The following is a 12,786-nucleotide window of genomic DNA, read 5'->3' on the forward strand; positions in this document are numbered from 1 at the left end:
CTTGAAGTAAATTCTATAAAACTACTTATCTCCTTCTCCTCTATTGCTGATGTAAATCCAGTCAACATCCTGAAGTTGCTCCTGATTTGCCCCTAGTGTAACAGAGAAAAAATACACATCCGCCCAGAATGAGCTCCTGTTTCAGAGCTGAAGTGGCATTATCTTTACCTAATATAAGTTCATTTACCTTGAGTGTCCTGGCACGTTGGGGTTGTCTGGCTCCTACTGTTCTTGCCAGCTTCTCCTAGAATTTAATTCTTAAGATCCAAACTGGTACTGAAATGTTCATCCCAAGAAGGAGCTCAAGTAAAACGAAGTACATAAATAAAAAGGAACAGCAAGCCATTCCCTTTCCTGGAGCTTGAGAGGCTGAAAGTGGAAACATCAGATCCATGCATGCAAGAAGAAACTCTCTTATTAAGCGTTACACAGTTTAGATCATTTTAGCTGCCAAGATTAATATAAATGAGTGATTTGGCACATCAGACAGGCAGGAAGTATGATTTGATCATGTGCTATTCAGTGGAAGTGCTGTCCTCCAAAGAAGAAACATCCATCCAGTTAAAGGGAAAAAGTATTATTTTTTTCTGATGGAATGGTAAAATAGCAAAATAATTAAAACTTCTTTTTTTTTTTTTTTTTTTTTCCTCTCCAAAGTTCTCAAGTAGGAAAGGATCAGGAAAAGACTAGGAGCAGCCTTGCCTATTAGTTCTTGAGCAGTGGGATGAAGACAATGTGCACTCTGGCAGTAGGAGAGCAGCATAGTTTGGGTTAGCCATTCAGCCTGTAACAATGTTTTGAACTTTGAGATGATGGAAGGTGATGCAGAAACACTAGAGACCAAACAGAGTAAATCAACATCTAGCAAGAAGTTGCTGCCAGGGATCTTTGAAGCAGCAGGAGGACTTCCTAGCAATATCATATTATACATCAGCCTAAAGTCTGAATGTGTGAAATAATGCATTCTGCTTGAGAGTAAGAAAGAAAATGCTAGGAAGGTCTTGCAGATGACAGTCACTGTTACTAGAAACACTTGGACAGGCTTCTTCCCTACCAGTTGTGCTAGGATTTCTGAAAGCACCTGCAAAAATCCCCGGTAGGATGGCACTGACTTCAAGATACCAAGCTTAGCTTCTAATTACTGGCCCTTTAAAGGCTAAAAATAGTAACTCTAAAATGCAAGAGTACAATCACTTAAAACACATGGGGCTTTTTTGCTCAGATTTCATTCTGGTAAGTCTGCAATTTTTCCCAAGATCTGAAGCCACACAGGTGCTGCCTTAGTAATCAGAACAGCCAGTCTAAGAAGAAATTTTATGTACTTGTTAAAGTGTGTTACAAGAAGTTTTCCCAGAGATTAGTTGATGATTGGGGCAACAAAAGGAAGCCAAACTCAATATACTTGAGCAAATCCTTTTGTGGGAAATTTACGCAGAGCGGTTGGAGAGCAAGGCTGGGTTTTGCTTCATGGGCTGTGATTGAAGAGCTCTATTGATTCAGGCTGAGGCAGTTTAAGAAGTTACTGCCTGTTACTTTGCCCTATCTCTGCTGGAGTTCTTTATCCTTGAGGTGAAAATAGCAGAAAGTAGTGTGCCTGCTCCCCAGGCACTGTAGCTCCTAGCCTGGGGGCAGTGTAATCGACCTTCAGGTTTTATTTGGTGTTGAGGCAGGATGTGATCTGTGGCAGCTGGAGACTTCAAGCCGCTAACTCATCAGATTTAACTCTGGCAATGGCGTGTTGTGAGAAGAGGGTGGGAGGACAGGCAGCCTCTTCAGCCACTGCTTTTAAATCCAGTAGGGATTGCTTTGTGGAGTGCTTACTGTCCAGGTTGCAGAAGATGCAGTGAACCTTTTTGTTGCCTGCAACATGGTTGACCAGCATTGTGCTGTGTTCAGGGGATGAATGAACCCTATATTAGATAGTAACTGTAGTCATCTTCTAATTAGTCTTTCATGTGTCTTGATAGGAGGTGAATATAAAATATGAATACTAAGTAAATATTAATAGAATGGAGCACACTCATCTACTTATTTTAGTGTTTTCTGAAAGGCAAGATCTTACTTCTGCTCTTGTAATTGTTTTGGGGCAAAAACCAATGCTACCATGTGAAAAAAGGCTTACCATGCAGTCAGTAGGTATAAAGCAATTGTATAATTCAAAGCTGCTTCTGGAGCCATTTTTAAGAAATTGTCAAATTCACTCAATGTGGTAAGCATGAAAACGTGTGTGTGTTAGTTGCAATGCTATGATTCTCTTTTAGCAAGCTTTAAATTCTTTTTTAGATTATGTTTTGGGTGTTGAGTCTGTCTTTTTTAGACATGGAGATGTACAGAGGACCTTCTGCAGCATCTTAACTTTTTGAATTTGCACTAGAAAATATTTTAAGTTCCATCATGTTGCTTTTATAGAAAAAGATGGACAAATCATGAATCTCATCCTTTTATTCATGCTTGCATGGCAATAAAGCTTTAAAAGTAAATCACATCTATTTGTAAGGTGAATATAGGCTTGGTGTAGAGAGATACTTTGGCATTAATTTAGTGCTTAAGCACAGGCTTAACTTTGAGTATAGAAGCATGCAGGTAGGTTCTTGAAAAGGTAACTTGGGGCTGTGTTCAGCACAACTCAAAAGCTTTCTCAAAGGGCGAAGAGTTTGATTCTCCCTTGTTTGCGTCTGTGAGGAACACAGCTGAGCCTTCTTTTTTTAAGAAGGACTGTCATTGTAGCACACAGGAAGAAGCAAGGAAGTAGGAAAGGTTTGAAGACTTCCCAACTTGTGATAAAACTGCTCCCATGAGACAGCATCACTTCATCATCATGATTGTCCACTAAAATTATCTGAAAATGCTTTAGTTTTTATAGTATGGGAACTCTGAGACTTTCTGCTCAGTTTTGCTTCTGCATTTGGCATCCCTTTGAACCCAGGACTCAGGTCTGTGAGCTTATCAGCTTTGCTCATAGCCAAAGAAAGCATTTACTCATGTGAAACCCTACAAAGTCAGAGCTGTGTTTCATCCTGACTTATTTTTACCCTCTTCTTAATAGCAGAACTCTCAGCTTTCTTTGTTGTGTTTGTTTTTTTTTAATTATTATTTTTTAAGAAAAAAAAGTTGCTTTTATTTTTAGCTGGGTTGAGTTATTTAAACTGAATGTGACACTCAGGCTTCAAAGAATCCAGTGCAGTACATTTTTAATCTGTTGTTTTTAATGAATTCTAGTCACTAGGAAATACTGTTATCTAGGTCAGATTTTTTGAATATTGTTTTTCTGTGACTGCATCCTGCTGTGCTTTTTCTAAATGAGCTCCCCAATGATGTTTTACTTTCTCACAACTTCCTGGAATAACTTTCCTACCTATAAATGTAGGTTTTGTTTTGTTTTTCAATACAACTGTATGAGTGGCTGAACCAACATCCGCTCATCTAGAAGGGAGAGACATGTAAGGTATCTCCAGGTCTTATCTTTCATTTGAAATGTTGCCTCCCTGGAAGGAATGGAGAAAACATGATCAGACCAGAATTTATTACTGAATTTTGAAGGTATTGATGCAGCTGCTTCTCAGCTACTCACACCCAAATGGCCTTGCCCATACAGCAAGGCACGACACTACCTGGTGCTGTGGAAAGGCTCTTGAAGGTTTCTAAGCATTCCAGTTCTTTGTGAACTTTCTGTTCACAAGACATGTCTTGCTATACCCTAACGGATCTCTTTGTATTGTCTCCCCAAGAGATTTCTCAGTGCCTTGAAAATAAGAGCATCAGAACTGTTAGCCATGCTTACAGGAGTGGATGCTTTGCAGTGATCACCCAAGATCACCCAACAGATCCATGGCAGAGTAGGAAGTTGCACCATTTTCTCTTCAGCTATCATGGCCCTTTGTGCACAATCCATAGAACATGTTGAAGCAAATGTTCATTGGCAGAATACCATTACTCAACTACCCAGTATCTTCATTTGATGGACACTGTTCTCCACTCCAGATGGACTGATTACTTGCATGAAGATGCTTCCAGGGTACTGTAAACACCTAGATGTTTTTAATTTCTGTGGTGCGTAACTTTATTTTAGATTTGTCATTGTGATAAATAGAAATTATATAGCCTTACCTGGTAGCAGATACTATGGATGAGCTGATAACGAAGTTCCTGTAAGAGGCTGTTCTGTAGAGGCTTTCAGTTCAGTATCAAGGATGGCAGACTGAATCCCCACCATTGTCTCCACACACAGTTATTTACACCAAATATTTGTGCCACTGGTGCCTCCCATGCTAAGCAAAAATAGACCTGGAATAGTATGTTGTCAGAAGGAAACACTTTTTCACCGAATAATGGGAGGTAGAAATATTCATGTACAGCTATTTTAGTTGACCTGACCCAGTGTAATTCCATTTTCAAGTAGCACAAGAAGGCCTTCAGATGCTCTTGCATAGATTGTGGATAGTTGACTCCTAGCAACAGATACTGAATATCAAGGTACCTGCGCTGATTTTTATTAGATGTTGTGTCAGCCTTTGACATGATTGATCACAAGGCTTGTTGACTTGTGTGCTGTATGATCTACTTCACACCTAAGTTAAGCATTCAGGAAAGTGGTCAACATAAGAACATACCTCTCTTAGGTCTTGCTTAAATGCTGGTTTGAAAGTTCAAGAGGGACTTAAAGCTTGCTAGTCTTCTGCAAAAAGGGAAATGACTCTGAGATGAATTTTGCTGTCTGAAGGAGCAACTGGCTGTAGATTTGTATTTCAGCGAGCACCTGTCACTGATTAGATCTCCTAGCACTCATTACTGAAAAGATAATGCATTGGGAAGCATCTACGGAAATGGAAGCTTTTTTTAGTAGCAGTTTGAAAGTAAAACCCCCTTCTCAATCCTTTGCCAGTTCCATAAACACTCAATTCTGGTTTTGTTATGTAAATTAAGTGTCATTAAAGACCAGCTGTGATGTTTGTTTTTACTTGTGTACACTGTATTTTGTGCTGAAGACATATAATCCTTAGAAAGTAGTTACCTTTTTATTAAAGGTTACAATTTTTGCTGAAGCATATTTATTTGGACTTGTCTGACCAGTGACATTTCAAGATCAAGACCTTTGAGATTCAGTGTGTAGAACAAAATGTTACAATTCTGGGTTTTTTCTACCTTCAGTTTATTTCATTGAGATGGCTGAAACTGCCTGGTGAATCAACAAAGAGCTGTATGTTGCCCTCTTCAAAGCAGGTGGGCAGCGATGAGAGAGGACAGCAGGGTGACATTTAAAGGAAAATATCTTTTTCTCCACAGCACCAGTTGTCCTCCCCCATGTAAGCTTGGTGATGCCAGTAATGGGAGTGGGAGTACTGTCTTGTATTAATTGTGTTTTCTCAACAAAGAGTTCAATGATCTTCTATTTTTAACATGGACACTGTTTAAAAACTAATTGATTTTGATGAATGCTTGTCCGTGTTTAATGGCTTCATTTAACAATATGATTTCATTATCAATGCAACTTAGTTCTAACATAGGGCATTTTATACAACTAGCAATGCATGAGATATTGCTAACTGTCTTTTTCACCTGCCTCCTCTAATGCTAATGTCTAGGAGAGGCCTTCTGCCATCTCCACAAAGGACAAAGCCTGCTCTTTGCAGGATGAGTACTGCTCCTCGTTTCATTACAGAAAGGGGCAAAGGACACCTTTACTTTTACCTTTTAACCAGCCCAGCCAGGCCTAGCAGTCTGTGTAAATAAAGTGCAATATAAAGCCTTTGTGGCGTGCTCCAGGGAGGATCTTAGTTCAAAGGTTTTAATTATTTGAGTGAAGAAGTGTCCAATCAAGGAGCTGACATGTTTCGTGAAGTGTCTTCTTGGAAAACTGGACCCTGTCATTATTCTTGGATATTTTAACCATACAGGAAAATTTCCGTCTGCATGAGTGAGAGTACTGGTAATGGGCCCTGGTTTCCTAAGGGAAAACATAGGTTCTTTTTTATTTCTGCTCCTGTATCTTTTTAATCACGCTTTGGGAACAGTCTGCCTGTCACTTTAAGTTAAGCAATAGGAGCCAAATTCATGAGAACAATAAATTAACAAAGTAATCCAAAGAAATTTTAGGAACTGTCAGAAATATATGAAACCTATCAGCAAGTCAGGGTCCCACTTCAGGCTGGGCTGTCAGCATTCCACACCTGAGCTGACTTCGCTCAGTGCAACACCTTTATGGAAATGGGGTGCAGTTATTCACCAAGCAGCCTGGGCTTACACTTCTGTAGAAAGGCTCTACAGAGGGACATGGTCAGTCTGGATCGATGGGCTGGGGTCAACTGTATGAGCTTCAACAAGTGTTAGGTCCTGCACTTGGCCCACAACAACCCCGTGCGATGCTACAGGCTTGGGGAAGAGTGGCTGGAAAGCTGCCCAGAGGAAGAGGACCTAGGGATGTTGATTGACAGCTGGCTGAAAATGAGCCAGCACTGTGTCTAGGTGGGCAAGAAGTCCAATAGCATTCTGGCTTGTACCAGGAATAGTGTTACCAGCAGGACTGGGGAAGTAATTGTCCCCCTGTACTCAGCACTGGTGAGGCGACACCTCGAGTACTGTGTGCAGTTCTGGGCCCCTCACTACAAGAAGGACATTGAGGTGCTGGAGTGAATCCAGAGAAGGGCAACAGCTGGTGAAGGGTCTGGAAAACAAACATTATAAGGAGTATCTGAGGGAACTGGGGCTGTTTAGTCTGAAGTGGAGGAGGCTGAGGGGAGACCTTATTCTTTCTACAGCTAGCCGAAAGGAGGTTGTAGCAAGGGGGGGACGGTCTCTTCTCACTATAACTAGTGATAGGATGAGAGGAGATGACTTGAAATTACACTAGGGGAGGTTTATGTTGGATTTTAGGAAAACTTACTTACAGAAAGGGATATTAAGCACTGGAATCGGCTGCTCAGAGAAGTGGTTGAATCACCATCCCTGAATTTGTTTAAAAATCATAAAAATACAGTGGTTAGGGACATGGTTTAGAAGTGGACTGGTAGAGCTAGGTTAGAAGAGTTAGGTTGAAGTTTGGACTAGATGATCTTACAGGCCTTTTCCACCCTGAATGATTCTGTGATTCCCTTCTTCAGGGTGTGTGGGAGAAGAAGCCAACAGACATGTGGACGCTTTGCAAGTTCCCTAAAGCTATTGCCCCTATTTTTGAGGTGGAGGAGACACTCAGATCTTGAAAATGTGCAAGTTCAAAATCTTCTCAAAGGTAAAGATAAAGCAGCTTGTCCAGTTCAAAAGAAGCAAACGATAGAACTTTAACAAAACCAGATGCTACATTGCCGAGAAGCCCTTCCCTGAAGAAGGGACGATAGACCTTAGCACACAATGTGTGACCAATATGCTCAGTCCTGCTACTGAGTTCTTTAATACATCCTTAAGTAGCAGTAGGGATGTAGACCTTTTGCTTGGTAGTTCTTCTTCAAGTGAAGAAAATAGCCCATTAAAATATATATATTATTGACCATCATCAAGACACAGGCTAAGGCGTGCATATAGGAGCTGAATGCCTTTGGTAAATGCCTTTACCATACGTAACAACACCAAAGAGACAATATTATTTTTAATACATCTTAATTGACCATGATGAATTTACCCCAAGTTTTCATTTCACCAATTGATTCTGTGACACCAACAACTACATTGTAACAATGCTTATGTCTTGGTTGTTGTTGTTGTTTTTTTTTTAAATAAAGGCATGGTGTTAGTCAATTTGCCTACCTGTTCCACTGCCATTGATGTGGCTGCCATTTATTCTCATGGCAGAGCTCCTGGTGGTTTGCACAAAAGGAGTCCTGGGTTTTTAATTCCTGTTTTCAGGAGTTAAGTTTTGCAAAGAAGTAGTGCTTTAGATTAGCTTATTTTAATTGTTTCTTTTCTTTTAAAATAAGGTCCTATTTTTTAAACTCCTACAGCAAGTCTCTGTGACTATTTTTAGCATTGTAGATTGGAGCCTAATCTGCCTGGCCCTTCCCTACGCAGTAGTACCAATAAGCTAAATTAATTTACTCCAGGCTTTTATTGCTCCCACTGAAAACAGCATCTAGTAAGATCGAGGTCCTAAAGACTTTATATATGTGATTTGCATCTGTATTTTCAGAAAAAGGATTTAAAAAAATTCTGCTAGCTTTGTTTACCAAATTTGTATACAAATAGAAGACTAACATAACGTGCTTTGTATATGTGGGCTTCTGAAGAGCCTTCAACTCTTGACATTTTCAAATAGGGCTACATCTTCCACAAGTAATATCTATACAATCAAATGTGTTTTTCTATTGAATTAATATTTTTTTAAAATATTAGTTGCACATTTTGTTGAAAAAAAAGGCTCATCCTAATGCACAGTTTCAAGGGACGTATTACTCTTTTCAAGATGTCCCTCAAGGTGCTGTATTGTTTGGATTACAACTGTGTGTGTCATCTATGTTGATTTGTAATTTTGGAGAATCATGACTCGTAAATTGGTCTGGAGCTCTCTGGCTCCATTATTTTTCATTTCTTTGTGCCCTCTTAACTTACTCCTCCTGCACTCCAGACATTCTCTTTGTGCAGTGGCCTGGTTTTTGGCTTTTTTTGTCTTTATTTTTATATATATGTTGTACAATCTCCCACCACTTACACATGGTCAAAAATTGCATCATCAATTTTATTCAAATTACAGCATTATATCCTAGAATCTTCCAGGTGGCTTATCATGTGTTACCGGTATAGCAGCTGCTTTCAAAATAGAGCAAGATCCCTGGGGCTTCTCTTCTTGGACAGTTTCCTAATAATGTGTTCCCTGAGGCATCTCTTCTCTCTCTTTCCCCATCAGCAGTGGACAACTATTCCGAAAAGCCCTTCTTTCCAGACCCACAGGTCCAGTCCCCTGCTAATTGGTTTAGCAATACAATCAGTGCTGCTGTTCCCAGCAAGACTAATTTTGCTGCTGCAGAGATACAAAAACAGGAGCCACAGATGCCTAGATCTATTGGAAAGTGAGGCGTAAATTCAGCAGGAAGTGTCAACTTTTCTTACTTTGGCTGAACATTTAAAATGCCCTTATAAAAAAAAATAAATCATCTAATTGAAGCAGTTTCCTACTGCCTTTGTGCTAAAGCTTGCCAATTTCCCAGCTGCCTGCTATTCTGTACAAAGACAGGTAGCATCCACTGTTGTGCTTTTTTGACCCAGATTCTTTGGTCACATACATCAGTGTTTGCAATGAACAGGAATCTGCAATAACCAAGTCCTGGATCCTGTTGTCTTGTGACTGAACTTTTCAATCTTTGTTATTACTAGCCAGCAACTGGATAAAAATAAATCAAGGGAATAAAGCCTGAAATACTCAATAACAATACAAGTGAACATCATAAAAAAAACAGAATATGCAATGGTTATAGGAAGCTACACTGGAAAATTTCCATATTTTGCAAATTGTTATCTGTTATTATCACCATTATTATCACATCTGCTTTGCACAGTCTGTAGTCAATGCTCTGTCCCATTCCCATCACAGCCAATGCAGAGTAGCCCATGTGGAAAAAAAAACAGAAATACCCTAAGAATTTTTCTTCCCTGCCCCCTCCTTTCTGCATTTCTTTGACACTGTTGTAAACCTAACTGGGCTCTGGGTAGCTTCATAAAGTGTACTAGTGTGTCATTTTATCTGTTCTTGAGCTGGATTTGTGTAAGTTTGCAAAAAAAAACCTTTTTTTTTTTTTTTTCTTTTCCAAACAGTTATAATACAGTAATAAAAAGGAAATCGACTCAGAAGCCTTTAACTAATGCAGAGTAAGCCCATACATCTCCCTGGGAGGCAAAGCTGCGATTAGCATGTTTGAATGCCCTACTACAAGTGATACTTTGTGAAAATGCAGCACTTTGTGGGAATGAAAAGTGCAGTTTCGAAGCAGGTTGTTAATTAACAGAAGAGTTAGTGTAGTGTTTGCTGTGATTTCATCCTAGCTTAACAGAGCAGAACCAAACTGAAGAGCCAGAAACCAAGCAAGCAAGATCTCTGTTGTTGGTGGGTTTTTTTACACCCTGAGAATTTGACTTTATACATTATTCTAGTTACTGTACATTAGGATAGGGGGCAGAAAACCATGAAGTGACGATTTTAAGTCAAGCTTCTGTATGTTTTAGGTAAGTGCTTCAGTTTTTCTGGGATTATTTCTAGTTATTACAAAGCTTGGAAATGAACAAGGCAGTTTTGTGTTGTTGAAATCTTATCAACATTTTAGTCTGAGTGCAGACTGACACGTGAGAGCTAGATTTTCTTTGCAGAGGAAATAAGAAGGGAGGAGAGTCTCCCTAGGGTAAAGGCATCATGTTTAGGCAACAGAGTGATTTTTCTTGTCCTGCACTAATCCCACTGCCTAGGCAAACCCATGCATGAATGCTCACTGAACATCATGTCCATTACATGCTCAGAAGTATGTTTCAAGTTAAAGTGGGTGGGCACAATTTTGCCACTGAACCAGTGAAGGTCATTGTGATCTGTCTGTTGGAATGGTTTTGCAGAATTGATTAGAAAAAATCAGGTGCTTTCTGACATCTCCTGTTATGGAAGATTACTAAATACATACACTCAGTGAGAATCAGTATTAGCAATGCCAGAAAAGCACATCTATCTCATGTTATTAGAAAAGTCCTTAAGATACCCTTTTTTAACTGGCACCCTATTTTCTTTCACATAAAATGCAATAATACTACAGTTTGCCCTTGTCAGATGAAGGCAACTAATGAATGAAGTTGCTTTCAGTATAAGACCATATGAGAACATCTGCATGACAACATCAAGTGACCATCAGTGACAGACGAAAAGTACTCTGTCCCAATTGTCATGGACATCATGCAGTGTCAAAAAGACTATCTCCTTATGTGCTGCTTTATGAAATTCTTTGCATTGCTTGCTGTTCTTGACTTGCTAGGCCACTTGATGCCTCAAATCATATATGCTCATCCTTCATCAGAAAACCAGACAATACCTTCACATCCTGGCAGTATTATAGCTGACTCTTAGCACAGCTCTTTCTTTGGGATGGGGCTTAAACCTATATGACTACAAATGAAAACGCCCACAGCTGTTCCAGGTCTGGTCTGAGGCCACAGAGCTTTTTTGACCACCTGTCCATGCTCACAGCTGCACAGCAGCAGCAGGCTGTGATGGCTTCCAGGATTTGGGTAGGTCATCTCTGCCTCCAACTTTATCACTCTTAGCACAGATCTGCCTTGGGAAGATTGTTTCTCTGAGGCAACCTCATCTTATGCTATGGAGAACCTCACAATGTCCAAAATCGAAAGCAAAAGGCTACAGGGCACAGTGTGAGCAGGTCTGGAATCTGTCTTGCACCGTGTGAACTGGCTGTAAAGAGGCACAGCTGAACTGACTGTAAGCTGTCACCCATTGTCCATCACTGGTGCCATTCAGTGTCAGAAACACTAAGATACACACTGTGCAAAAAATGGGCTTTGCAGCCCCCAAACCCATAAAGACAGCTCTGTTATATTACATTTGTGTATTAATTGTGCAGCATTAAACTTCAGCAAGAAAAGATTGTTTCATTACTAATACTGGTGAAAAATCAAGTGATGCCTTTGTGGCCACTTTGTGAACAGGGACTGCATTTGTAAGCCAAAATAATGCAAACTACAAAGCTTTCTTGTTTCCTGTGATCAAGTTATATTCCCACATTGATGTGCATAGCAACAACTTCAGAGAACAAAAAAGTCTTTGTGGAAAGTAAATGATTATTCAATCCTTTTTAATTTAGCATAGAGTGACTCTATATATTCAGAAGCTCAAGCATGTCTACAAATTGTTGGAGTGCCTAAAATTCTCGGCATATTAAAATTGCACTTTTTAGAAATTGAAGCAGACTGAGCACAGGAAGGAGAAGACTCTAGCTTGCAAGGAACCAAAGGTAGTGCTGCTTTTTCTTGGTGTTGGTTACTTCCATGCAGTACAGCTCTTACTCTCATTTTTAAAACTCACTGAGTGTGATGACTTGTTCATTATGTGATGCTAATTGTAAAGCAGAACAAAAGTGGATGTGATACTGATTAAAACAATGATGCTTAATGGAATGATTGTTAAGGCATAGCCTCCACACTGAGGAGGCTCAACAAGTTGTTTGCTAAAAAATCCAAACAAACAACAGACTCTTTTTATGAACTAAGGTTGGTTGAATGCTAGGGATTTGATATCTGTGCTGTAAATGCTGCCACACTGTAGACTGGTGACAATATAGACATTGAGGAAGTGTAGCTTTTTTTTTTGCATCTGAAGGAATTCCCGTATGTCCCCTAGTAGTGGGGCTGTGATGCCTGTAGTTTTGCTTTGCTGGTGATGGGAGGTGAAGATCATGAAGTTCTCTGAGACCAAAGGGGTTCAGGCTCTTTTCTTTATGCATCTTTTTTGCTTGAAAGGATATTCCTCAAGACAGACACTCTCTTTATATCTGTTTCCACTGTGCACTAAGCCTACTGTCAGTGCTTAAGAAAGTTTATGTACAATTGCACTGAAGAAACAACACGAAAAGAAATTTTAAGTGGCAGTAACAAGCTCTTGGAACCTAGGAAAAGCCAGATGAGTTGTTTCTTTGGTGCCTTCAGTTTTTCCTTATTATACAAATATATTGTGTTACAGTCATGGATGACATCATTGCAGCCGTTTTTCCAGAGGAACAGCATTCCCTTTAAGTATGAGATGAGCAGTGTTCAGGGGATGAGTTGGTTTGGTGTAATGAATGAGGATGTTGTCGAAGAAGTTAATATAGGAATAGA

At 39.8% G+C, this 12,786-nt stretch overlaps 1 protein-coding gene across 22 annotated transcripts in view; it reads left to right on the forward strand.

Annotated features, from left to right (window-relative positions):
- Positions 1-12,786, forward strand: part of LOC127381903 (poly(rC)-binding protein 3-like) — a 504,833-nt gene that overhangs the window by 398,847 nt on the left and 93,200 nt on the right. Inside the window, exon 5 of one of the 22 annotated variants that reach the window (XM_051612853.1) lies at positions 7,098-7,225. The exons of the other annotated variants lie outside the window; for them this stretch is intronic. The gene's annotated coding sequence lies outside the window, so the exon portion shown is untranslated. The remainder of the gene's footprint in view (positions 1-7,097; positions 7,226-12,786) is intronic. 22 annotated transcript variants of the gene reach the window in all.

The sequence above is a fragment of the Apus apus genome, chromosome 2 (assembly GCF_020740795.1).
Source record: "Apus apus isolate bApuApu2 chromosome 2, bApuApu2.pri.cur, whole genome shotgun sequence".
Taxonomy (NCBI): domain Eukaryota; kingdom Metazoa; phylum Chordata; class Aves; order Apodiformes; family Apodidae; genus Apus; species Apus apus.